We start from the raw sequence: 26,323 nt of genomic DNA, 5'->3' as shown, positions 1-26,323 counted from the left end.
CAGGCCCATCCCATCCCGTCCCCACACCTCACCCACTCTAGGGCAGACATTTATCCGAGTCCTGGGCGGGGAGGTGGGGGTCACCCATTTCTACCACGTGTCTCTGTTTTATATGATGTATATAAACCGAGGAGCTGGAGGATTTCTCTGCTGCCTCCCAGACATTGACACCCCCTCACAACAGGCTGCTGATTAAACTGACTCTCAAGCCTGAGTGTCTTTCCTTGGGGTGGCCCTGAGCCACTGCTTCCATTGTAATGTACTGTAGCGGGGTGGTCACCCTGCTCCTGCCCTGAAGGGCTTAAAACAGCCCTGGGAGAGGGCCGTGGTGGGGAAAAACTTGGCTGATTGGGGGAAGCAGCCACAGGTGGGGCCACACCCCAATCAGGCCACAGCTGGCCCTATAAGAGGGCTGAGGACCAGAGACTGAGAGACATACTCTCTCTAGCTTATTTGAGAGAGAAGGACCTGATTGCCTGGGAAGCTGAGCGGGGGTACCTAGGGTGGAGCAGTGCTGGGGAAGGGCAGAGGGAGCTGGGGAGCTCCAGCTTAGCAAAGCCCCAGGCTGCAGGCTGAGTAGAAGGCCCACAAAAGGGTACTAGGGCTGCAAAGGGGCAGCCCAGGAATAGGCAGAGGCAGCTGGTCCAACCCGCCTTGCTGATAATGAGTGGTTTACAGGCTGCAGTCTGCCCCAGTGAGCGGGGGCTAGACAATGACTGGCAGTAGCCACTTAGGCGAGGTGGGGATAAAGGGTTGGGGTACTGTGGTGGGCAGAACCCCTGGGCAAAGGGCACCGGGGTCTGGGAAGTACACAGGACCAGCGGCAGGTGAGACACCGGCCTGCAGAGGGCACTCTGGGCTGGAAAGAGCTAATTCCCTGGATGACCAGCAGGAGTTGCCGCACCGGTGAGTCATCGCCCCGCCACATGTACATTAAACACTAAATGTTTAGCAAAAAAAAAAAAAGTCAAAGTATTTTAGAAGTGGTGAAAGGTCAAAGGGAGCAAGGAATGATACCCATATATTAGATTAGCTTCAATATGTTGTTGAGTGCTTAATCCTCATGCAAGGCTAGGTAGAGCATATTGAGATACAGGAATATTTATGTCATTCTGTAACTCACACAGGAAAGCATTAGGCTGAGATGAGATTGCTTTTCTTGGCCATTTTCAGTACATGAAAACCTGAAATGCAAGCCATGGGAATGGATGGAGGCTGTATGGCCTGGGATGTAGGTGGCGTGGCCTAGTAGTCAGAGCAGGAGTCAGTTCTAGTGGGTGGAGCAGATGTCCAGGTTGGAGAATGAAGCCAAGGGTCGGCACCAGAGTCCACTGCCAATTACCACAGCCAGGGGTCAAGCCAGAATCTGAACAAGGAATCAAAGCTGAGGGTCAGAGCAGAGGTCAGATACCAAATGCCCGAACTGAGGGTCAAGCCAGAGTCAGGGTCAGAAGCATAGGCATGCACAGCACATTTCATTAGGGTGTGCACCCAGGGATTTTTTTTTAAAGGTGAATATCATAAAGGTTGGGGTGCGGGAGGGAGTGCAGGGTATGTGGGGGGGAGCAGTGTGCAGGAAGGGGCTCAGGGCAAGGGATTGGGGAAGAGGAGGGGTGTGGAGTGTATGAGGGGGCTCAGGGCAGGGGGTTGGGGTGCAGGAGGGGTGTGAGGTGCGGCAGGGGGCTCAGGGCAGGCGGTTGGGGTGCGGCAGGGGGCTCAGGATAGGGGGTTGGGGTACAGGACAGGTGTGTGGTGTAGGCAGGCTTGGGGAGCGGAGTGCAGGAGGGGCTAGGGCCCTGGCCCAGTGCCGCTTGCCTGCAGTGGCGTGCTCCCTGCCTGCCTGCCCTGGCCCCACGCCATGCCATTCACCATGTCCTTGCATGGCCCCTGTGGGGGGGCACAGGGCTCTGTGCGCTGACCTTGCCACACCCTTAGATACCTCCCCCGAAGCTCCTATTTGCTGCGGTTCCCTGTTCTCGGCCAATGGGAGCTGCGGGGGGCGGTGCCTGGAGCAATGCACGGAGCCCTCTGCCCCTTCCCCCGGGGCCCCAGGGATGTGCTGCCGTGCCAGCCGCTTCTGAGAGAAGCACCATGGGGAGGGCAAATCCCAGGGGCTGGATACAAAGCCCTGAGGGTCCGTATCAGGCCCGCAGGCATTAGGGTGTGCCTGGGCACACTCCATGCGCACGCCTATGGTCAGAAGTCAGAGGCTGGGGGCAGAGCCAGACTGGTAATTGATGACTGGGTGTGATGCAGGGATCAAACACAGTGGGAACAGGAGTGAAGGCAGGAGTGAGGTAGGAGCCAGGGGAAGAGTAGGAATCAGAACAGGGTTGGCGCAGGAGGCAGGCACAAGCAGGGTCCAATGCAGCTACCATTGGAAATCACCTTGTTGCTCAGACAAATGTCCTGTGTCTTCTTAACATAAGAACATAAGAATGGCCGTACTGGGTCAGACCAAAGGTACATCCAGCCAGTATCCTGTCTACTGACAGTGGCCAATGCCAGGTGCCCCAGCGGGAGTGAACCTAACAAGCAATGATCAAGTGATCGCTCTCCTGCCATCCATCCCCACCCTTTGACAAACAGAGGCTAGGGACACCATTCCTTACCCATCCTGGCTAATGGCCATTCATGGACTTAACCTCCATGACTTTATCCAGTTCTCTTTTAAACGCTGTTATAGTCCTAGCGTTCACAACCTCCTCAGGCAAGGAGTTCCACAAGTTGACTGTGGGCTGTGTGAAGAAAAACTTCCTTTTATTTGTTTTAAACCTGCTGCCTATTAATTTCATTTGGTGGCCCCTAGTTCTTATATTATGGGAACAAGTAAATAACTGTTCCTTATTCGCTTTCTCCACATCACTCATGATTTTATATACCTCTATCATATCCCTCCTTAGTTTCCTCTTTTTCAAGATGAAAAGTCCTAGCCTCTTTAATCTCTCCTCATATGGGACCCGTTCCAAACCCCTAATCATTTTAGTTGCCCTTCTCTGAACCTTTTCTAATGCCAGTATATCTTTTTTGAGATGAGGAGACCACATCTGTATGCAGTATTCAAGATGTGGGCATACCATGGATTTATATAAGGGCAGTAAGATATTCTCCATCTTATTCTCTATCCCCTTTTTAATGATTCCTAACATCCTGCTTGCTTTTTTGACTGCAGCTGCACACTGTGTGGACATCTTCAGAGAACTATCCACAATGACTTCTGATTAGTTGTAGGTAAATTAACCCCCATCATATTATATGTATAGTTGGGGTTATTTTTCCTAATGTGCATTACTTTACATTTATCCACATTAAATTTCATTTGCCATTTTGTTGCCCAATCACTTAGTTTTGTGAGATCTTTTTGAAGTTCTTCACAGTCTGCTTTGGTCTTAACTAACTTGAGCAGTTTAGTATCATCTGCAAACTTTGCCACCTCACTTTTTACCCCATCCTCCAGATCATTTATGAATAAGTTGAATACAATTGGTCCTAGGACTGACCCTTGGGGAACACCACTAGTTACCCCTCTTCATTCTGAGAATTTACCATTAATTCCTACCCTTTGTTCCCTGCCTTTTTTAACCAGTTCTCAATCCATGAAAGGATCGTCCGTCTTATTCCATGACAACTTAATTTACATAAGAGCCTTTGAGAGACCTTGTTAAAGGCTTTCTGGAAATCTTCTGCCTTAAATTGCATGGTTGGACCAATAGGTGGAGCCAGGTGATCCCCCAATCAAGTATCCCGTGGGTAGTGTGTTGGTTGAGACTATAGTCCTACTAGCTTCTTGGCCCATCAGGTTTCAGCAGATAATGGGTGGAGGCCAGGATGCAGCAGCCATGGTTCAAGACCCAGGACATGACAGAAGCAAGAAACAGAACAAAGCAATAAAGTAGAATCAGCAGTGGTCCTAATAAAAACAGATTCATCATTTGTGTATCAAATAAACTACTTTAAATACCTTAAATTACAAATAAAACAAGATAGTGTGTCTGAATATACTAGGTTTTTGTTTTCATCTTGTTTCCTCTTGGTTTGGTGGTAGGAAATGTAAGCATTTATCTGAGGTAAGCATCATTATTAAATATGCTTTAATGCCTATGAAAAGTTACAAATTGACCTTGATGGTACCAGGTTTACTGTACTAAACTTGCATAAAATATATTTTAGTTGCTCTCTTCTTTTTGTTTCCTGCTTTCGCTTTTATAGATCACTGTATATCTCTTTCCCTCCTGACCCACACCCATTAAGAGATCTCATGAACTGAGATTGCTGCTAAGTGGACTCTCAGGGAACTTTAGAGAAAGAGTCAATGATTTCAGATGTAACATACTCTAAAATGTCCTGAATCTTAGCATCTGTTGCGTTTACACCCCAGTGGCTGAAACAGATGGAAAAATGTTTCCACTTGGCTAAATAAGCAGATCTAGTGGAATGCTTTCTGCTGTTCTTTGAACCGCCAAAGAACAATGTTTCTCTGTTTCATCAAGCCACTCAATAGCCATGGTGTAAGGTGCAGTCTGTTCAGGTCTGGGTGTAATAACTGACTGTGGTGTTGAGACAGTAGATCTGGAAGTGTAGGTAGAGTCCAAGGAGGCGAAATGGAGAGGCTGTGAAGATCCGAGAACCAGCACTGTCTCAACCAGACTGTTGGTCATGAGAATTATTTTGGCCTGGGCTTGTTTTGATATGAGGATCACCTGTGGGATGAGGTGAGTGGAAAGGAATGCATACATGAGGTATGGCCCCCACCAAAGGAGAAAAGCATCAGTCAACGAGCTTGGGCTGTGACCTGCTTGACAGCAAAACTGACAGCATTTCTTGTTGTCATTCATTGCAAATGGGTCAACCAACAGGATTACCGAGGCGCGGAAGATAGTTCCAAGCACACTGCACTTCAGAGACCATTTGTGATCATGAGAAAATCTGCAGAGATATTGGCCAACAGTTTCTGTGAGCCCAGTAAGTAGGAGGGAGTGAGAGTAATGCCTTCCTCGATGTGAAACTCTGGAATGTTTGCCTCTTCATGATAAAACTGATTGGACTTTGCTCTTCTTTATCTGTTTAGGTAGTATACCATGGTTGCATTGTTGGTCAGAACCTGAACTGACAAACCCCTGATGTGAAGGAGAAAGGTATGACAGGCCTTATGAATTGCATAAAACTAGGGCATATAGATGTAAGGTTCATTTCCTGTTCTGACCATAATATTCAGGTTTGTAAATCCCCCAGGTGAGCACCCCATCCCATGAGTCACATCAATGATAATCGTCTTGGATGGAAGAAGGAACAGGACACCTCTGCACACATTGCTCTGATCCATCCACCACTCCAAAGATGCCAGACTGCAGCAAGTACGCAGACCAATTTGTCCAAGGAATGCCTGGTTGGTCGATAGACTTGAGCTTTGCCACCCCTGGAGGCTGTACCGGCAAAGCCTGGCATGTTGAGTCGCATAGGCCACATGGCATTAGGTACCTAATAACCTTAGGATCAAAATGTGGTGTTGGAGTCTGACTTGAGTGAAGTTCTCAGCTGAGGAATGTCCCAGAATCTTTCCAGGAGTAGATAGCCAATCGAATTTATAGAGTTGAGTAGGGCCCCAGTGAATTTTGAGTTTCTGTGTTGGGGCTAACAGATTTCCCTTTACTTTCTATGGGCCCCAGATGATTGGACAGACCAGTGTATTGGATGTTGCGGAGAGCCAATTGTTCGGATCTGCCTCAAATTAACCAACCATCCAGATATGGAAAGACATGGATCCTTTTTCTCGTCAGATAGGCTGCCATTTCTGTCATGCAGTTTGTGAATACTTACAGAGCCAACAACAGGCCAAGGGAAGTACTGTGTACTGATTATACAGCTCTTGCTATCACAAATCTTGGAAACTTCTTGTGACTTGACAAAACTACCACATGGAAGTAGACATCCTGCAAACCAGTTGGTACAATCTTGGGAAGGACTAATTAGTGCTAGAGACAATGTGAAAACTTATATATTTGACAGACTTGTTGAGACTGTGAAGCTCTAGAATGGATCTCAGGCCTCCCTTGAAATGTGGAATCAGAAAGTATTGTGAATAACACCCTCCTTTCCCAATGTCAAATGGGAACTTCCACTACAGCCCCCACATAGAGCAGAATCTGAACTCCTTGAAAAAGCACTGACTCATGAGAGGGGTTCCTGAAGAAAGATGGGGATGATGAGTGAGGATGTGAGATAGTCTATCCAGTTTCTTCCTATCTCAATCCCACAGTGTTTATGACCCATTTGTCCATAATTATGGACTTCAAAGCATTGAGGAAATGAGACAATATACCCCCAAATGGTGGGGAGGAAGAGGGTAGATTGCTGATGACTGTTTTGCTGTCCTTGAGTTGGAAGTCAAATGGACTGCTTCCCCATAGCTGATTAAGGATGGGATGCCAGTATAGTGGTAGAATTAGACTTTCCTCCATTGAGATTTATGACTGTTCTTTGAAAAGCCTGTCTATGTTGATGGGTAAAATAGCTGCCAATAATACCGCTGTTACTGAGGCCTATATTGGCATCTCCTGGGTGTTGGAGTGAAGAGTCACTTGAGAGTCCTTAAACAAATTTAAAGTCTCATCAATTTTATTAGCAAATAAAAACTGACTATCTACGGGAAGGTCTTCAATATTTTTTGAATGTCTGTAGCTATGCCTGAGTTTTGCAATCAAGATACTTTCCTTATTGTTGTAAGCAGAGTCAGGATGAGATCTACCCTGACATCTGGTGGTACATTATGAGGAGTGGGCAAAGGAATTTTAGGAATGTGCATTTGCATTGGTAAACCCACTCCACTTAGCATAACACACAGCAGCATGGGATGGTTATTTTCACACTGTGGAATCCCCAATTTCTTTGTTATTGGGGCAGGAAGGAGAAAAAAGTGCTGTTACCTTAATTATGTGAATGAGGAACTATGAGACTGCTTTATGACAGAAATGACTCAACCTACATTAAATAGTACTTGCTAGACAAGGGACATGGGTTCCAAAACCCAGTGAAGAGAGAGAGGCTGGGGACTGGTGTGTGTACCTGATGGTATGGGCCCCTTTTGAGGGCCTGGAACACCAATTGCACATCCTCCTCTCTCCACTGTTAAAGAGCAGCGCTAATTTTGAATCCTTTAGGAGTCCATCTGGAGGCTGCTGACCTGAATTCCTGTTGGGCCAAGGTGGCACTGGGGCTCAAGTTGAAACCACTAAGAGCTGAAATCACTAAAAGAGCTAAGCTTACTGAGCTGAGATCACTGAGTGGGAGAGCCTGAAGATTGATTGCTAAGCAGCTGGCAGAGCGGAGCAGTCTGCAGCACGTTGGTGCAGCCTGTGGAACAGTGAGCAGTGTGGAGTGGTTTGCGGGGACGGCTGATGCGGTTCACAGGTTGGCTGGAGGAGCGGCACAGCTGGTGGAGTGGAGCCAGTCGTGGTGAAGGCTACAGCAGAACTCCACGGAGAAGCGGGGCAGTCGGCCCTGGCCCACGTAAGGTGTCCTTTAACACCCTGTGTGTGCCCCCCCCCCATTTCCACCCAGGCTGGGGGCGTAAAACTCTGCAGATAAACTTTTGAACTCTGGGGTGGCACTGACCAGAGACAGAGACTCTTGGGTTGTTGGACTTTGGGGTGATTGGACTTAAGACCCTAAGGGGGAAAGGACAGTGCCAAATGTACTTGGAGGTGGGTTTTTTTGCTTATGGTTTGTGTATAGTCCTGTTTGTGGTGTCTCTCCAACGTGATGCCGCATTGTTTCCCTCCTTTATTAAAAGGATTTTGCTACACTCGGACTCTGTGCTTGCGAGTGGGGAAGTATTGCCTCCTAGAGGCGCCCGGGGGGGTGGTAGGTAATTGTCCCAGGTCACTGGGTGGGGGCTCGAGCCGGTTTTGCATTGTGTTATTGAAACGGAACCCCTGGATACTGAACCTGGCCCTTGTTGCTGCCAACTCAGAGGGGCAGAAGGGTTACATTGTTATTGATGATGCCATCACGCTATAAGAAGCATCAGCTACATCAACATAGACTGTAGTGAGATCTTGGCCACTGTGTGGCCTTCTGCAAGAAAAACCTTATATTCTTCCCATGAATCTTCAGGTACCTTCTCAGTAATTTTGGACACCGCATGCCAGTTCACAAAGCCATATTTAGCTAAAAGCACCTGGTGAATCACTATGCACATTTGGAGAGAGGAGGTTTGAATACCTTTTTCTACCAAGTAAATCAAGTCTCTTGGGTTCTTTCTCTTTGGGAGTTGATTTAAGTATTCCCTGTCATGATCCCCCATTGGCAATCATATCTACTAGAGAGTTGGGTGCAGGATGAGAATAAAAACAGTTCTGGGAGTGGGAACATGATAGTGCTTATCTATGTGCTTAGAACTAGGGACCAAAGTCTTTGCCAGTTTTAGAAGAACTTCATTAATAGGGAGGGCTTCCCTCCCCAGTGTGGAAACCTGGAGAATATTTAATAGCTTATGTGTGTGTTTTCTTGTACACGCTCACTTTGAATGCCCAAAGATATAATCATTCTTCTCAGTAGTTCCTGATGAGATTTTAAAATAATCAGGAACTGGAGAAGACTCATCCAGAATTATAAAATCATCTGTGAGAAGGAGGAAACTGCTCCAGCCTCTCTCATGATGCCTCACCCATTTTATATATGACTAAAAGAATTTGAATTTACTATTGAGAGAGAGAGATTCCTTTACATTAGTAAATAAAGGGGAAACTGAGACAGATGCACCTCTCTTTCCACAGGAGATTACCCCAGGAGGAGCTGTCCTATGACCAGACTGACATTTCTTCTCTCTTTAAATGTGAGAGAATAGAAATGACTTACTATCTTTTTAATTAGATTGTCAACTCTTCAAGGCAGGGACTTTCATTCCATGTTTGTACAAACGCCTAATGCAGGTGACATAATCCTGATTGGGGGTCTCTGGGTGAAACTGTTATGCAAATAATAAATAAGGGTGTCAGTTAATTGCAGTTAACTCACATGATTAACTCAAAAATTAATAAAGATTCAAAAATTAATTGTGATAATCACAGTTTTAATCACTGTTAAACAATAGAATACCAATTGAAATTTATTAAATGTTTTTCTACATTTTCAAATATATTGATTCCAATTACAACACAGAATACAAAGTGTACACTGCTCACTTTATATTATTTTTAAACAAATATTTATATTGTAAAACTGCACTACACTACCTGTATGAGGTGAATTGAAAAATACTATCTCTTATCAATCTCTTTATCATGAAAGTGCAACTTACAAATGTAGATTTTTTTTGTTACATAACTGCACTCAAAACCAAAACATATGCTCCAAAGTTTTACATTAAGTCCACTCAGTCCTACTTCTTGTTCAGCCAATCGCTAAGACAAACAAGTTTGTTTACATTTACGGGAGATAATGATGCCCACTTCTTATTTACAAGTCACCAGAAAGTGAGAACAGGAATTCTCATGGCACTTTTGTAGTCTTCATTGCAAGGTATTTACATGCCAGATATGCTAAACATTCATACGCCCTTTCATGCTTTGGTCACCATTCCAGAGGACATGCTTCCATGCTGATGATAGGTTCTGCTCAATAACTGTCCAAAGCAGTGCAGCCCGATGCATGTTCATTTTTATCATCTGAGTCAGATGCCACCAGCAGAAGGTCAATTTTCTTTTTTGATGGTATTCTAATAATTGTTTAACAGTGTGATTAATCACAATTAATATTTTAATCACTTGATTGGCCTAATAAATAATTTGTGCTGAATTTCTCATATTGTTGTTAACTCATTTACAAGCTACATCAGTCAAAAGGTGTAGAGACTGCAGCCAACCAATGGATCTTTCACCACTGTGCTGCTGTACAACCCTGAACAACATGGTGATCATGGACCAACATAGTCTGCTGCTGAGAGCCTTGCTTACATTAGCATTTCCACTGCTTTGTTGCAATGGTGGGAAACTCCTGTGACAGGGTGGCTGGGATGGGCCGTACTGAGAAGGCCACACTCAGGGCAGACTGCAAGAAATAGGGCAGACTATCCCCAGAGTGGTGATTTATTCTGTAATTCAGTTCACCAAGCCAGTAACAGAAGAGCTTCTGAAGTACTACACTTGTTAACCAGAAGCCAAACACAGTTCCCTTTAGGCATTCCAGTCCTTGGCTATGACCCAGACAACCAAGTCAGTGAGGGGTTATTGAAAACCCATTTCACCATATATGAGGTTCTTACTAGTCCCAAAGAATCAGACACTTATCCCCAGGTCTATATGAATATCAGATCTTATTCAAATATCACGCTGTCAGCCAATCCTTAGTAAACTAACTAAAGATTTATAAAGAAGAGAGTTATAAATGGTTAATAGACCATATACATACAGATGATTGCAAAGTCCTTATATCAGGTTTATAGCAGTGATTGAATAGACTGCTGGCTTGCAAAAGTCTCTCTTGTAACTTCCAAAAGATTGGAAGGTCCATAGGTCCCGACTTCCCCTCTGCCCCAATTCAACCCCCACCCCATGTCCCTGCCTCTCCACCGCCCTCGCTCTGCCCCTGCTCTGCCTCTTCTTCATCACCTCCCCTGAGCGCACCACATCCCCACTCCTCTCACTCCCCCCCTGGAAAGTCCTAAGCGCTGCCAAACAGCTGTTTGGCAGTGAGCAGGAAGCGCTGGGAGGTACGAAGAGTACCGGGGATGTGGTATGCTTGGGAGGGGGAGGAAGAGGGGCAGGGGGAGCTTGGCTGCCGGCGGGTGCGGAGTATCTGCTAATTTTTCCCTATGGGTGCTCCAGCCCCGCAGCACCCCGGAATTGGCACCTATGGGAAGGTCCTCAATCAATGGTTCAAAATACTCCTTTTAGTTGTAAATCCACAGTCCAGAGAATTGGAGCACGAAAGAGGCAAAATGGAGATGTTTCAGGTGTCTTTTATGCCCTCTGCCATGTGCAAAGAAAGTTACTGTCCCAAACAAAGCCCACAGCCCCTTTGTATGGAAAGTTACTGGCCCAAGATGGAGTCTAGGGTCACTTAAGCATATCACATGTCCTTACATGTTTTGCTGAATCACAAGGAGTGGCCACTGGCTCTTTGCTGTCTGAGGCATCCACAGGAAAGGCCTGCTGGGTGGGATGAGATTCTTCAATGGCCAATTGTGAGAGTGGAGTGTCCTTCATGGGCAATCAACACATAGCTGTCTAGCTCTAATGTAAATCTATTTGGGTGTCAACCAGAAATACAACACACGTATAAGATACAAGCACATAGCCACTATTCATAATTTCAGACACAAAGATGATACATGCATATAAGTAGGATAATAATATTTAGCAAATCATAAGTTTTCCATTGATACCTTACAGGATACACTTTGTATAAGATTTATGGAAATTGTGTAACATTTTAACAACAGTGATACAAATGGTCACCTTTCTTACAACTTACAACTGCAGTCAAGAGAGCATTAAGTATTATCTAGACCATCCCTGACAGTTGTTTGTCTGACCTGCTCTTAAAAATATCCACTGATGGAGATTCCACACCCTCCCTAGGCAATTTATTCCAGTGCTTAACCATTGTGATAGGAAGTTTTTCCTAATGTCCAACCTAAACCGCTCTTGCTGCAATGTAAGCCTGTTGCTTCTTGTCCTATCCTCAGAGGATACAGACAACAATTTTTCTCCCTCCTCCTCCAATCTTTTATGTACTTGAAAACTGTTATCAAGTCCCACCGCCTCCAGTCTTCTCTCCTCCAGACTAAACAAACCCAATTTTTTCAGTCTTCCCTTATACATCATGTTTTCTAGACCTTTAATCATTTTTGTTGCTCTTCTCTGGACTTTCTCCAATTTGCCACATCTTTCCTGAAATATGGTGCCCAGAACTCGACACAATGCTCTGGCTGAGACCTACTCAGCACAGAGTAGAGCGGAAGAATTACTTCTCGTGTCTTGCTTACAATACTCCTGCTAATACATCCCAGAATGATGTTTGCTTTTTTTTTTTTGCAACAGTGTTACATTGTGATCCACTATGACCCCAAGATCCCTTTCTGCAGTACTCCTTCCTAGGCAGTCATTTCCCATTTTGTGTGTTCCTTCCTAAATGGAGTACTTTGTATTTAACCTTAGTGAATTTCATCCTATTTACTTCAAACCATTTCTCCAGTTTGTCTAGATGATTTAGAATTTTAATTCTGTCCTCCAAAGCATTTGCAATCCCTTCCATCTTGGTAATATCCACAAACTTTATAAGTGTACTTTCTATGCCATTATCTGAATCATTGATGAACATATTAAACAGAACCAGATTCCAGATATGCTCTACCCCTTTCTTGTTAGGTGAACTCCATCTCTGCTTAGCAGTTCATCTTAGAACAGCATCCCATGGTCAAGGAATCCTCATAGCCATCCTCGCAGCCAGGCATTCACCTCCAGGATGCATCTGTGTCTGTCTGGGCCCCTAAGCTTGACCAGAAGGGTCGAAGAGAACACCTGTGCCTCTAGGTCCTTCACCCTTACTTCAGGAGCCCTGTAGTCACTTCTGATCTGCTGAGGGTCATAACTCGCAGTATCATTAGTGCCCACATAGATGAGTAGCATGGGGTAGTAGTCAGAGGGCCAGATGATCCTCAACAATCCCTCTGTAACATCTCAGATATGGGCAGGGGCGGCTCTAGGCATTTTGCCGTCCCAAGCACGGCAGGCAGGCTGCCTTTGGTGGCTTGCCTGCGGAGGGTCCACTGGTCCCGCGGCTTCGGTGGACCTCCAGCAGGCAGGAGGTCCGCCGAAGCCGCGGGACCAGTGGACCCTCCGCAGGCATGCCGCCGAAGGCAGCCTGCCTGCCGCCCTCGCGGCGACTGGCAGAGCGCCCCCAGTGGCTTGCTGCCCCAAGCATGCGCTTGGCGTGCTGGTGCCTGGAGCCGCCCCTGGATATGGGCCCCTGGCAGGCAGCATACCTCCTGGGATGCCATGTCAGACTGACAGATTAGTGCCTCCGTCTGCCTCAGAAGAGAGTCACCAACCACCACTACTCTATGTTTCCTCCTGGGAGTGGTGGCTGCAATCCTCTCAGCCTTGCAGGTACATGGCTTCTGCTCCTCCACCTTTGGGGGCAATTCCTCATTGCTCATTCTTCATCACTATGGTGGGTGGGTTGGGGGTAGGGGTGGAGCACTGCCTGCTGCCAGAAGTAACCAGCAGCCAGTGTCCTCCCTGTGACAGAGCCATAGCCACCTCTCCTGGAGGCATGACAACAGTCCTCTCTATTTGGATATCTTTCTCAGCCTTGGACATCTCCATATGAATACTTTCAATGAATTCCTCATGTGCACAGAGGCTCCTCAGCATAGTCACCTCCTCTGTATCTCTCCCACCTGCTCCCTGAGAGATTGCATCACCAGGCACCTTTCACACTGGATGGTCCCCCCCCCCCCAGCTTTCTGAGTGGGAAATGCAGGCCACAGTCTCTGCAATATACACCAGGATCTGGGTAGAGGCATCCACAGTTAGGTTCTCCATATGGATATAAGTGAAGGTGGAGGAGACATTGCCAGTGCCAACACTGCTCCTGCAACCTTTCCCAACTGTAGTGATGATATTATGACTCTGTCTTACAAACTTTTTCTCAAGCTCTCCTGTTTGCAGTCCCTTGGTCGCTTAGCCTCTGGCTTTTAAGGCCTTTTCTCCTAGGTCAGCCTGCACCCCCTCATTAATCACACAGGGGGAGAATGATCAACGATGATCAAAGACAATCCAAGGAACAAAGGTTTAGACAGTCCCAAAACACAGAATTTCAACTGACCCTGTAACTTTAAGATAACCTGAAAGAGAAAGAAAAACACAAACAGCCAAAAAAGTGCACTCACCCCCAGATTAATACTTGCACCTTGTTCGTTCAACAGGGGAATCTCCTCCTCTTCCTCTCAAACTTCCTTGGTTGTGGTCCCGTTTGCTAGCGAAATTGAAAGTGTAGCTAAAAATCCCAGTGTGGACGAGGCTTAAGTCTACAGCCAGACAACTTGGCACAACAACCGTGCCAGCTGAATCACTTTATTCATCTCAGTTGTGGGACTTAAGTCTGAAGACAATTTAAATGTCAGAACTCTTTGCTTATCTGTTTATCCATTTTAACTGTATATGGTGGTAATTAGAGTGGGGCTCTCCCTGTTGTCATCACTCAAAACGTACACTACTGCACTATAGTGCAATGGAGGCCTGAAGTTTTTTTTTTCTTTCTCTGTCTTTCTGACTGTCAGGGATTTGATTTTCCACATAATTGTGTGTATATGCAGTGTCATCATAGACGGGGGAGAAAACTATAAAAAGGAACTTGTTAGCCTGAACTATTAAAGTAATTGAACATGTTCATTTTCATTCCAGAAATACGAATATGTTCATAGCATTGGGTGGAGGAACCACACCCCATCTCAGGTCCAAAAGCAATATGCCTCAAGAAGAGATACACAAATTCCACTCACATTAGTGGGAGAGTTTTATCCTTATTTGTAACTTTTAATGTTACCGAATTATTGTTTTGTCCATTTTGTATTCATTACGCCGGTTGTGAAAAGCATGTAACCCTGCTTTCAGTTCTAGCATGTGCATCTTACAGTGCAGCAACCTCATTCAGAAGATCTGAATCTTGCCCAAATTCATTTTATCCCCTATATTTTGCAACGAGATTAGTGCAGTTAGTAGGCCACGTCTATTGTTTCAGTGAGATTTTTCATTTTCACAGTTGTGCTGTGCTTGTGATATTACATTGCAGGTGTAGACCGTTATTACCAGGCTCATGCTGCAAGTCGCTGCATGTAACCACAGGCATGGGGAACAGTAAGTAGACATTAAATGCTGATGCTATTATAGCTTACCTATAGCAGCCTAAATAGCCAAAGCGCAGAGTAATTCTCAACCCTCATACAGGAGACACTGTCATTGGCTTCAAGAAAAGCACAAATACCTTGGCAGAACTTTAGGAACTGATCATTAAGTAATTCATAACAACCAACCAGAAACTGGGTAGTACAGCTGGACAATGGGAACCATTTTCTTGAAGTGGCTTGTGGCATCAAATACATGTTTTATTTTGTGTTAACAGAGACCACAACTGACATTGCCAAGAAATTATCACCCTTTTTACTGAGCAAAGATGTGTGCATCCCTTAAGTACGTCAGATGACAGAAGGGCTCTGAAATCACCTAAGCCAGGATGTATTTGAGAAGTGAAGTTGCACATTGTACACCAAAGCAATTCCAGGAACAACAGTTGGCTGTGTACAGTTACCTCTTGATTCACAAAAGAGCTGACTCTTACATACTGCCTTTGCTAACATAGTTCAGTTCACATTTGTAACACTCATAGATTATGCATCATGGAATGTTTGATTTCTGTAACTTGCGTTCATGTTTGCAAAGTCACACAGGTGTAATCAGAAGCACAAATCAAAAGGTTCAGCAGTACTGATTCCAGCATTTGCCTCTCTCCTCATCAGCGCTTACTGCTGTGTGTGGCTGAGTAAGTACTCCCTCCCAGCCAAGATTGTACCTGTAACTTGAGCTGCAACAAGGAAAGCAGAGGGCTACTTATCAATTGAGCAAATGGTTGGAAGCATTGAGATGGAGGAGCCTAGGGTAGCTGACCAGGTAGATGGAATAAACATCTTCATGTGAAAGCTGAAGTAACATTCTTTTTCCCTCTGAGAGCAAGGCAACAAGAGAGGAACTATGCAAAATACACAATTTGTCTTGGTGTGCTCGTGGGGTGGTGCACCTACATGCCATCCCTTACTCAGGGCAGGTGTCCAAGTTACAGACTAGCTCAGACTGAACAACAGGAGCAAACTTTTTTTTTTTCCTGGCTAGGATAGTTATCTTCACCTTGCGTGAGAAAGCAGGACCATGGAAACACACAGCTTATTTTATATGAAAAGCAAAATTTTGTTTAACTCAGTCTTGCAGAATTTTATTTGCCCTTACATGGAATTTTTTTGACAGATGAGTGAAAATATGGGCGCACAAGTAAATATTGTGCCAAGGCTGGTAGATATTCATGACTATTTTGGAAGGTTGTGTCAGCTGAAGAATCATAAAACAAGACAAGATTTGGGAAAGAAACAGTAAGACAAGAAGTAAACGCAGCTTTTATATTTGAATTGGAAAGAAACAAGCTTTAAAAAATATGCAAAACAAAGTTAATAGATTCCCTCCCCTGCCAATTAAAAACACTTTCATTAAAAAGGACAATTTTCATTTTGTACCTCTCAGGAAAGTTGGCTGTAGGCCAGAATGGACTAAGAAAGATGTGCAACATACAAGTAAGACCTGCGCAAAAACTTACTTTTAATATCTCAAATATGACTGCCTAAATGCTGATGCTGCAATTCAAAATGCCAAAATTCACCAAAGTTCAGATTTTAAAACTCTCTTGAAGAGCAAAAATCAGTTTCTCCTATAAAAAGTGTAGCGTCTGTACTGTGAATACACTGAATTCCAAGAGCATTAGCTGCAGATATAACATATAAAGGCTCATTCTTGTCTTCTGTGAAATTTGTAACTTTGTCCCTCCATAGAACACCACACCACCACTGAATCTGGTCAACTGCACCTGAGCCTGCAATAGCAAATTATTTGGTTTATTCATTCTCGTCCCAAAATGCATTCTTCATCAATAGCTAGCAACCACTGAATGGTAATCTCTTTCATTAACTCTTGTATATCTTGTCTATACTAGGAAATGACACTGTTTTAACAGTTGGGACTCAGCAATCAGATTAGCTGATTGCTGGCCATGGTTTATTTCCTAGTGCAGAAAAGAGAGTAGTCTCACAGTGAAGGAATGGGTGAATAAATCTGAAGTACTTGCATACTACACAGTTCAAAAGCATGATCAGATTGCTAGGAAAAGAACAGCACTCAGACTCTGAGTAAGAAAACATAACACAGCCATATTGATCTTCACTGTGAATTTTTACTCCCATCCCTAGGGGATACTTGGACTTAAACTATGAGCTTTATTATAAATGATTCTGTAATTTTTTAATAAATCACTTTAGATTTATTCAGATTATTTATGTATTCAAATTATATTGGAAACTTCACTTTCCCTCCCATCTCTCCCCAGTACATCTATGAAGCACAAACAATTATAATTTGCTTTATCAGTTACTCAGTCATTAATCATTGGAATTAAATACCTTTCATTGATTTTGATATAACTTAAAATAATGCTAATGAAATTAAAGATAAAAAAAGGGACATGGAAATCCAGCTCTATGCAAGAGGGCCTTGCTCTGAGAAGGAACACTGGGAATTGGACTCTACCAACAACACTACAAGAAGGAATTCCATCATCACACTCCAAAGAAAAATCAAACACTTTCATTTACCAAACCATATTTATAGCAGAGGTGTTAGGCACACTGTTCTTATGCATGTAGGAATATTTATTTATACATCTGCAGATGAGACAGTGTGACAGCGCATTGTGTTTTTTGTCATCCTCATAAATTGAAAGTTGTCTCTGAAAGCCATAGACTAGTGGCTCTCAACCTTTCCTGACTACTGTACTCCTTTCAGGAGTCTGATTTGCCTTGTGTACTCCCAAGTTTCACCTCACTTAAAAACTACTTGCCTACAAAAATCAGACATAAAAATACAAAAGAATCACAGCACGCTATTACTGAAAAATTGCTTATGTTCTCATTTTTACCATATAATTATAAAATAAATCAATTGGAATATAAATATTGTACTTACATTTCAGTATATACAGAAGTATAAACAAGTCATGGTGTGTATGAAATTTTAGTTTGTATTAACTTCACTAGTGTTTTTTATCAGGGCTGTCAAGTGATTAAAAAAATGAATTGTGATTAATCGCACGATTAAAAAAATTAATCGCGATTAATCGCACGATTAATCACACTGTTAAACAATAATAGAATACCATTTATTTAAATATTTTTGGATGTTTTCTACATTTTCAAATATATTGATTTCAAATACAACACAGAATAAAAAAAGTGTACAGTGCTCATTTTATATCTATTTTTGATTACAAGTATTTGCACTGTTAAAAAAATAGTATTTTTCAATTCACCTAATACAAGTACTGTAGTGCAATCTCTTTATCATGAAAGTTGAACTTACAAATGAAGAATTATGTACAAAAAAAACCTGCATTCAAAAATAAAACGATGTAAAATTTTAGAGCCTACAAGTCCACTCAGTTCTACTTCTTATTCAGCCAATTGCTCAGATAAACAAGTTTGTTTACATTTGCAGAAGATAATACTGCCTACGTCTTGTTTACAACATCACCTGAAAGTGAGAACAGGTGTTTGCATGGCACTGTTGTAGCCAGCGTCGCAAGATATTTATGTGCCAGAAACGCTAAAGATTCATATGTCCCTTACTTCAACCACCGTTCCAGGGCACATGCATCCATGCGCTTCTGCTCAATAACAATCCAAAGCAGTGCAGACCGACGCATGTTCATTTTCATCATCTGAGTCAGATCCCACCAGCAGAAGGTTGATATTCTTTTTTGGTGATTCAGGCTCTGTAGTTTCTGCATCAGAGTGTTGCTCTTTTAAGACTTGAGAGGATGCTCCACACCCTGTCCCTCTCAGATTTTGGAAGGCACTTCAGATTCTTAAATCTTGGTAGGTTAGAAATCTCACATTGAGTCCTTCTTTGTGTTTTGTGAAATCTACAGTGTGGTGAGCCTGGCACTGCAGCATCCCTTTGTGGCAGGTGTGGGATGCAGGGCCGGCTCTAGGTTTTTTGCCACCCCAAGCAAAAAAATGTTTCCCCCCCTCCCCTTTTTTTTGGCTTTTACACGTTTGCACTTTGCAATGTTGTCGTTTTGTTTTGTTTGACTGGGTGCGGTACTGATGCAGCATTGGGTAACGACTGCATCTGAATCTGCTTGAGCTGGGTGTATCTTCCTGAATTTCTTATGGAGACAGAGGAGCTGAAAACCGCATGGGCCAGCAGAGCGCCTGAGTAACTTGCCGCCTGTGATATGTGCGGAGTGGAAATACAGAACAGAGAAGGACATTTCAAGAGGCTTAAATCACCGCGTGCTTTGCTGCCCCCGTGTCACGCCTGAGTCTCTTGAAGGAGGGCTACAGGGTTGTGCAGCTGCAATCGGAGACAGCCCTTGGCTTTCCTGGGCACGCTCCATATTTCAGTCTTATTAGGAGCTGGGATACTGCTTCTGCGCACTTTCTGCTCCTTTCACTCATTTAAAAGGAGCCTGACGTTCCCCAAATCATTAACTGACATGGGTAAGGAGCGCGCTGGAGAATTGCCTGCTGTGTGATGGGTGCTAATTCCGACACTGCCACTTGATCAAAGGGTCGGGTCATTATGTTTAAAAAGTTGTGCCTGAATGAAAGGATTTCTCCCAGCTCAGATTCATTTCCAAGGAGGTGGGGGCAGGAGAAAAGAAGGGGAAAGCCGGGCTAACCCTTGGGCGGGTATTTCATGGCGCTCTCTCCCGGTGCATCCCCCTGAGCCCCACCGGCTGTATGGCAGCACAGAGTTACCTGGCTGGCGGCACTGACAGTGTTACTGGCTGCTTGGGGCTTCCTTCCCCACCCTGGTAAGTTCTCAGCGGCTTTCTCGTTGTTCCTCGGGGGACTCTGGCTTTAGGAACATGAAGCTGCTCTTGGTGGACTCCGGAGTCAGGCAGACTTTGTAGCTGTAGCCTGGAGGGCCTCTGCCCGCCACATCCAGGCAGTTGCTGGGCACTTTGTTGCCCCAGGAGAGCTGGGGCATGATGTTGGACTTCTTGAAGAAGGCAGCCAGAATGCCGCCCCTGAAAATGTGCCGCCTCAAGCACCTGCTTGTTTTGCTGGTGCCTAGAGCCGGTCCTGGTGGGATGGGGTGTTGGCCCCTCACCACTTTCCAGTCTTTGCATCCGCCTCCCTACGGTGGGCGGTTATGGCCTCCTGGGCTTCTTTTCCCCTTCGGCTCTGTCTGGAGGGGTAGCATGGCCTAGCGGCCTGAGCCCATACAGCCCCCCACCACGAGCGGGGTAGCATGGCCTAGTGGCCAAAGTGCATACACCCCCCCTTACGAGCAGGGTAGCACAGCCTAGCGGCCAAAGTCCATACACCCTGTGGCGAGCCTGGCACCATGGCGTCCCTTTGTGGCAGGGGTGGGATGGGGTGTCGGCACCTCACCACTCTCCAGTCCTTGCGTCCACCTCCCTGCAGGCGGGCAGTTACGACCTCCTGGCCTTCTTCCCCCCACCGGCTCTGTCTGGTGGGGTCGCATGGCCTAGCGGCCAAAGTCCATATCCCCACCCTTACGAGCGGGGTAGCATGGCCTAGTGGCCAGAGTCTATATACCCTCTCCTTATGAGTGCCCTAGTGATCAGAGTCTATACAACCCCTCTTACGGGTGGAGTAGCATAGCCTAGTGGCTGGAGTCTCTAGGATTCCTCATGGTTCAGGGGTGGGAGGGTAGGGGGACTCAGGCCCACCCTCTCCATCGAGCCCCGACCCAGGACCCTGGTAGTGGCAACCTCTCCTTGCCACTCGCTCGGCAGGGATCCACCCGCAACACGCCGAGCATCAATACAGCTCTAATGCCATATGTCTCTAGAGTTCCCCTGGGTCACTTCCTACCATGAGTACCAGTTCATCTGCAGCGGGGGGTCCTCCAGTCTGTTCCTCCCCTGTGACATCCTCCGTCAGGGTCTCAGGTAGTTCCTCAGCTTGGCTGGATCCTGGCGCACAGGCTCTCCCTCTTCAGGAGCTGGCAGTGAGCATCCTTCTCCTCCAGTGGTCAGCTCCAACTGAGCTGGTCTGCAGGCTTTTATACCTGTTCTCCAGTTGGAGCATGCCCAGCAGAGCTTCTGGGGCGTGGCTTCCTCTGCTAGGAAGGAAGGGTTAACTCCTGCGGTACCAGTGAGGGGCCACTCTGCCCCGGCACATATAGCAAAAGTGTTCTTAAAATGAACATGTTCTGGGTCATCATCTGAGATTGCTATAACATGAAATATATGGCAGAATGTGGGTAGAACAGAGCAGGGGACATTCTATTCTTCCCCAAGGAGTTCAGTCACAAATTTAAATAATATATTCTTTTTTTAACAAGCATCATCAGCATGGAAGCATGTCCTCTGGAATGATGGCCAAAGCATGAAGGGCCAAACAATTGATTAGCATATCTGGCATGTAAAAACCTTGCAATGCCAGCTACAAAAGTGCCATGCAAATACTTGTTCTCACTTTCTGGTGACATTGTAAATAAGAAGAGGGCAGCATTATCTCCTGTAAATTCAAACACACTTGCTTATCTTAGTGATTGGCTGAACAAGAAGTAGGACTGCGTGGACTTGTAGGCTCTGAAGTTTTACATTATTTTGTTTTTGAGTGCAGTTATGTACAAAAAAAATCTACATTTGTAAGTTGTACTTTCACGTCAAAGAGATTTCACTACAGTACTTGAAAAATACAATTTTGTTTTATCATTTTTACAGTGCAAATATTTGTACACTTTGATTTCAATTACAACACAGAATACAATATATACGAACATGTAGAAAAACATCCAAAATATGTAATATGTTTCAATTGATATTCTATTGTTTAACAGTGCTATTAAAACTGTGATTAATTTTTTTATTTGCAATTTTTTTTTAGTTAATTGCGATTAATTGACAACCCTACTTTTTAGGTAGCCTGTTGTAAAACTAGGCAAATATCTAGATGAGTTGATGTACCTCCTGGAAGACCTCTGCATACCCCCAGGGGTACATGTACCACTGGTTGAGAACTCCTGCCATAGACCAAATCCTCTGCTGATATAATTCTATTGAAGTCAATGGAATTATTCCAACAAAGAATTTGGCTCATAAAAACACTCATAAGTGCATGTACATTTTCACACATGGAACTGAATTCTTGACTAACTTATGACTTGACCCTTCAAGGCACATGTGGTGGGATCTACAAAGGGACTTAGGAGTTGCAATGTTTAGCATCATAGCACCTAATGTTTAGGTGCCTAGAAAATCTCAGAAACAACACTGCAGTCCACAAAGCCAAGTTAGGCACCTTTTAGAGTCATTCTCTCTTGCTCTCTCTGGCCCAATAACTGATCCACTGTGGACAAATACTTAAACTGTCAGGGTATGTCTACACTGGAATAAAAGACCCACGGTTGTCCTGGGTCATCTGACTTGGGTTCATCGCCTCAGGCTGTGTGGCTAAAAATTGCCATGTAGACATTTGGCCTCAGGATGGAGCCAAGGCTCTAGAGCCCTTCCCTCTCACGGGGTCTGACAGCCTGCACTCCAGCATGCTCAGAGGCCACCTACCTGAACGGGTTCCCCCCTGGGACTGAGGCAGCTGAGTGCTTATCTTCCCCCAGTTCATGGATCACTCTGGGACTTAGTTGGCAGATAGACATCTGGATGTCCAGAGGGAGGAGGCAATGCGCATGCCCAAGGATCTAAAACTTAGGTGCCTAGTGAGTGGAAAGTTAGGGGCCGAGTGAGTTTAGGTGCCTAAAGGGATAAGTGGCAGTTAAGCTGGAGTTTCCTGGATCACAGTGTGGCTGAGTCCATGGATTTAGGTGCCTAACTCTGGAGTTTAGGCATCTATGTTGCTTTGTGGATCTCATCATTGGCTCCTCCTGAGAGTTGCTATGTGCTCTTGACTCCCATTTGAAGTTACTCAGCACCTTGTAGGATGGGGTCACATTAGTAATTAGACATGATTACTCATGTGCTGCGCCTCAGGCAATGTTGTATGAGATTGTATTGCAGACTCTCTATATAATAATCTTTGCATTGTAAAATATAACAATCCTATAAAAGGCTCATTGCACATATTAACCTGAAAACAAACAAATGTTTTATTCTATCAGTAGATTAAAAATATTCAATTGTCTGTTTAATACACTGAAACACCAGAATTGAGAGTTAATTTATTTTAACTCAGGTACACATTTCTAGCTATCACTGTAGCTATTTTTCTTCAAAAAATTATACTTTGGGAAGTAGCAGAAAGGTGATTTATAGGTTAAAATCAATCACAGTGGCAAATTCAATATCTAATGAAGTCTTTTTTACTAGCATCTAAGATTTGTTAGTGATTGAGAAATATGAACAAATATCCCCATGTGCTTTGTAACAGTTAATTTTGCTTGCTATTTTAAGGTCAGGAATGCACTGTCGCTCAATTTCCATCAGAATTACAAGTAGGGTGACCATATTTCCCTATGCTGAATACGGGACACCTGGTAAAATTACTCATATCCAAGTGAGTTCAACGACAATTAATCAGAACTATGCACTACAAACGTTCAAATTAACGTCAAGTTGACTGAGCCCCTGTTAAAAAGAAATACTGCGTAGTTGGATTCTTTTTATTTACCTTCTTCTCTTTAAGGCTTTAGGGTTCGCACAGGGAGAGGTGACACACACATACACTCCCATTCACCTCTCTCCCATGGGGGGGTGACCAACCCGACCCTCCTTGCCCAGCACTCTTCACCCTCTATGCCTGGCTGGGCCCCGGACGGACCTGCCTCTCTTAGTACCTGATGCTGCATCTTCCAGAGTCAACAAATGGGGGGGAGGGTAAAGTCCCAACCTCCCCCACCCCCCGGTTTCTGCCAGGGTTCATAACAGAATGTGGCCAGCAGCAGCCTTTCAGCACTGTGCGGGAGGGAAAGGACGAGAGCTGCTTCAAGCCGTGATGGGGAAGGGGGTGAGGGCTAACCTGGCCTGTGTCTTTGCAGAGTTCATCTCTTCCCCCGCCTGCCCCTGCTCCCCTGTGGCTGGAAGCAGCTTGTCCCTTCCTGCCTGCAGAGTGTCGAAAGGCAGATAATTCCTCCAGGCTGCTGCTGGTCACCGACATAACTTAGCCACCTCCTGTTCCCTTGCTACAGCATGGTTCCTGGCCAATGGGAGCTGCGGAGGTGGCACTTGGGGCAGGAGCAGCCCCCTGGTTGCCCCTATGCATAGGAGCCAGAGAGGGGACATGCCACTGCTTCTGGGAGCCACAGCACATGCGGAGAGGGGCAAGACCGTGACCCTGCTCCCTGGGCGGAAGCTCGAGGGCCAGATTAAAATGTCTGGAGGGCCGGATGCAGCCCCCGGGCCATAGTTTGCCCACTTCTGCTCTAAACTAAGGGGAATGACATAAAGGTTGCACAGAGCCCAAAGAGGGTGAAGAACTTTCTTTTGGCTTTTGTTTGTTGTGTCTTATTTTGGACTTTGTTTATCTTGGAAGGGCCAAATCACCTAAATCTTCCCTGAGGAAAACTGAGTCAATGAAGAACGAAAACTGAGGCAGGGCTGCAACCTGATGCTGGAATGAGGTACGCTGTGTTGTCACACCATGTTTTGCTCACATTTCTTTAGAATAAAACACTGACTTCTATATGAGCTGTTAAAATGATCTTGTGCTTTGTTTTGGCTTCCTCCAAGCTTCAAGAGTAAATCGTCTACAACTAAATCAGTTTTCCATGTTGCTTAGCTTCATATGTCACACAATAAAAGATCTGAGAGTTGTTTTATATTCAGGGAAGTATCTCAGCAGGTAAGATTGTCAGTTTATAAGTTTCATTATATCCTTTGTGTGTTTTGTTATCATTCATATGTGTATTATGTAAGCAGAGTCTGAATGAGCTCTCCCATGACATCTAGTGGTGAGCTGTGGAAAAGGACTTCATTTGCATGGACACACCCACCCTGCCTAGGTGCTCAGCATGATGAGATTGCTTGCCCAAATGATCACTTGTGACTGGTGTTGGATCCCCAGTCTCCTTATTATTGGGGCAAGAGTAATAAAGGGTAGTTATCCTTGTTGTGTGAACCAAGGGGAGCAGAACTGTTCCTGGTATACCCCCAATGGAGGAACTCACCCTCAACGAAATAGCACTCACTAGGCAGGGGCCATGGGTTCCAAAGCCCAATGAGTTGAGAAAGAGTGGGTGTTTAACTCTCTTGCTTGTCTATCATGATATACAGTAAAAGAGCTAATTTTGACTTCATGGGGAGTCTTGTTGCATGCTGTAGAGCTGACATCACTGATATCTAGGTATTAGATCTATTCTGGGACAGTGTCTCTATTGCAAGAGACTGCCTAGTGTGCACCAACAGTGACCCCCACTAACAGCTGAAATCATTGAGAGCTGTGTTAAGTGAGGGGCCCTGAAGATATCTTGGCAAGTGTGCAGCTGGTGAAGAGATGTGGTAAGCAGCTAGCAGTGTGGCTGGTAGAGAGACATAGCAAGTGGCCAGCAGGGTGGCTGGCGGAGAGGTGGCAAGTGGCCAGCAGGCAGGCTGGTGGAGAGGGCCAGAGCAGAGCCCTGCAGAGAGGTGTGGCAATCGTCTGGTGGGGTGATGAGTGAGTGCCCGAGCAGTGGAGCATATAAAGTGCTTCCTTATCCCCTGCCCCTTCCACACAGGGTGGGCAGTGAACTCTGTGGATGAACCTCTGAACTCTGGGCTTGCACTGGCCAAGGACAGCAACTGTGAGAAGGGTACAGAGAAGGGACAAGCACGTTAAAGGGACTTTTGGGTTGCTAGACTTAAGAACCCGAGGGGAAAAGGACACTGTCCAATTTACTTTTTTTTTGTCCAATCTTTTGTTCCTGGTTTATGTTTATGAATCCTAGTTGCAGTGTTTTCCCAAATTAATGCTGAGTTACTTCCCTCCTTTTACTAAAAGTTTTTACTACACTCAGACTCTGTGCTTGCGAGAGGGGAAGTGTTGCCTCTTAGAGGCACTCAAGGGGTGGTGTGTAATTGTCCTAGATCACTGGGTGGGGGCTCGAGCTGTCTTTGTGTTGTATCAGTGAAAAGGAACCCCTAGACACTGTACCCGTCACTTGTTGCTGCTGGCTCCACCTGGCAGAAAGGTTACAATTATATAAAATAAAAAACACAAAAAACGATGCAAAAGAATGTTAAGGTTAAGTCAAGCAATTAAGGTTACCTGTACAATCTTAATTGGGCCCTTGTGCATCTGCATTATGACACAATCTTTAATTACATGATCACATACTAATTTTTTGATGGGACCCCGCCTTAATCACTGCACAAGATGGATGGTGCTCAGTTAATGAGCATATTCAATATTCTCTTTTATCCTCATTGCTCAATGTGTAGCCTTCACAGCTTATTTACTGCATACCATTCAAACCCTGCTGCAGAGATGACTCGTGCCTGCTGATATTGGTGGGGGGAGCACAATGTAAAAGGGGAGCCACATGACTGCACCACTTGTTGCCTCTGGGAAGAACATTAGCCCCACCTCCCTGGGCCA

At 45.1% G+C, this 26,323-nt stretch overlaps 1 long non-coding RNA gene across 2 annotated transcripts; it reads left to right on the top strand.

The window, feature by feature from the left end:
* The first annotated feature begins 862 nt into the window (after positions 1 to 862).
* Positions 863 to 6,645, top strand: LOC123361335. 2 transcript variants are annotated; one of them, XR_006576152.1, is made up of 4 exons: positions 863 to 906; positions 5,069 to 5,135; positions 5,233 to 5,354; positions 5,667 to 6,645. It is a non-coding gene; the product is annotated as an uncharacterized LOC123361335 (long non-coding RNA). The 2 variants fall into 2 exon arrangements; XR_006576151.1 differs by having other exon boundaries at positions 5,233 to 6,645.
* Positions 6,646 to 26,323: the final 19,678 nt, after the last annotated feature.

The sequence above is a fragment of the Mauremys mutica genome, chromosome 1, assembly GCF_020497125.1.
Source record: "Mauremys mutica isolate MM-2020 ecotype Southern chromosome 1, ASM2049712v1, whole genome shotgun sequence".
Lineage (NCBI taxonomy): Eukaryota > Metazoa > Chordata > Testudines > Geoemydidae > Mauremys > Mauremys mutica.
This window is presented reverse-complemented; position numbering and strand designations above follow the sequence as displayed.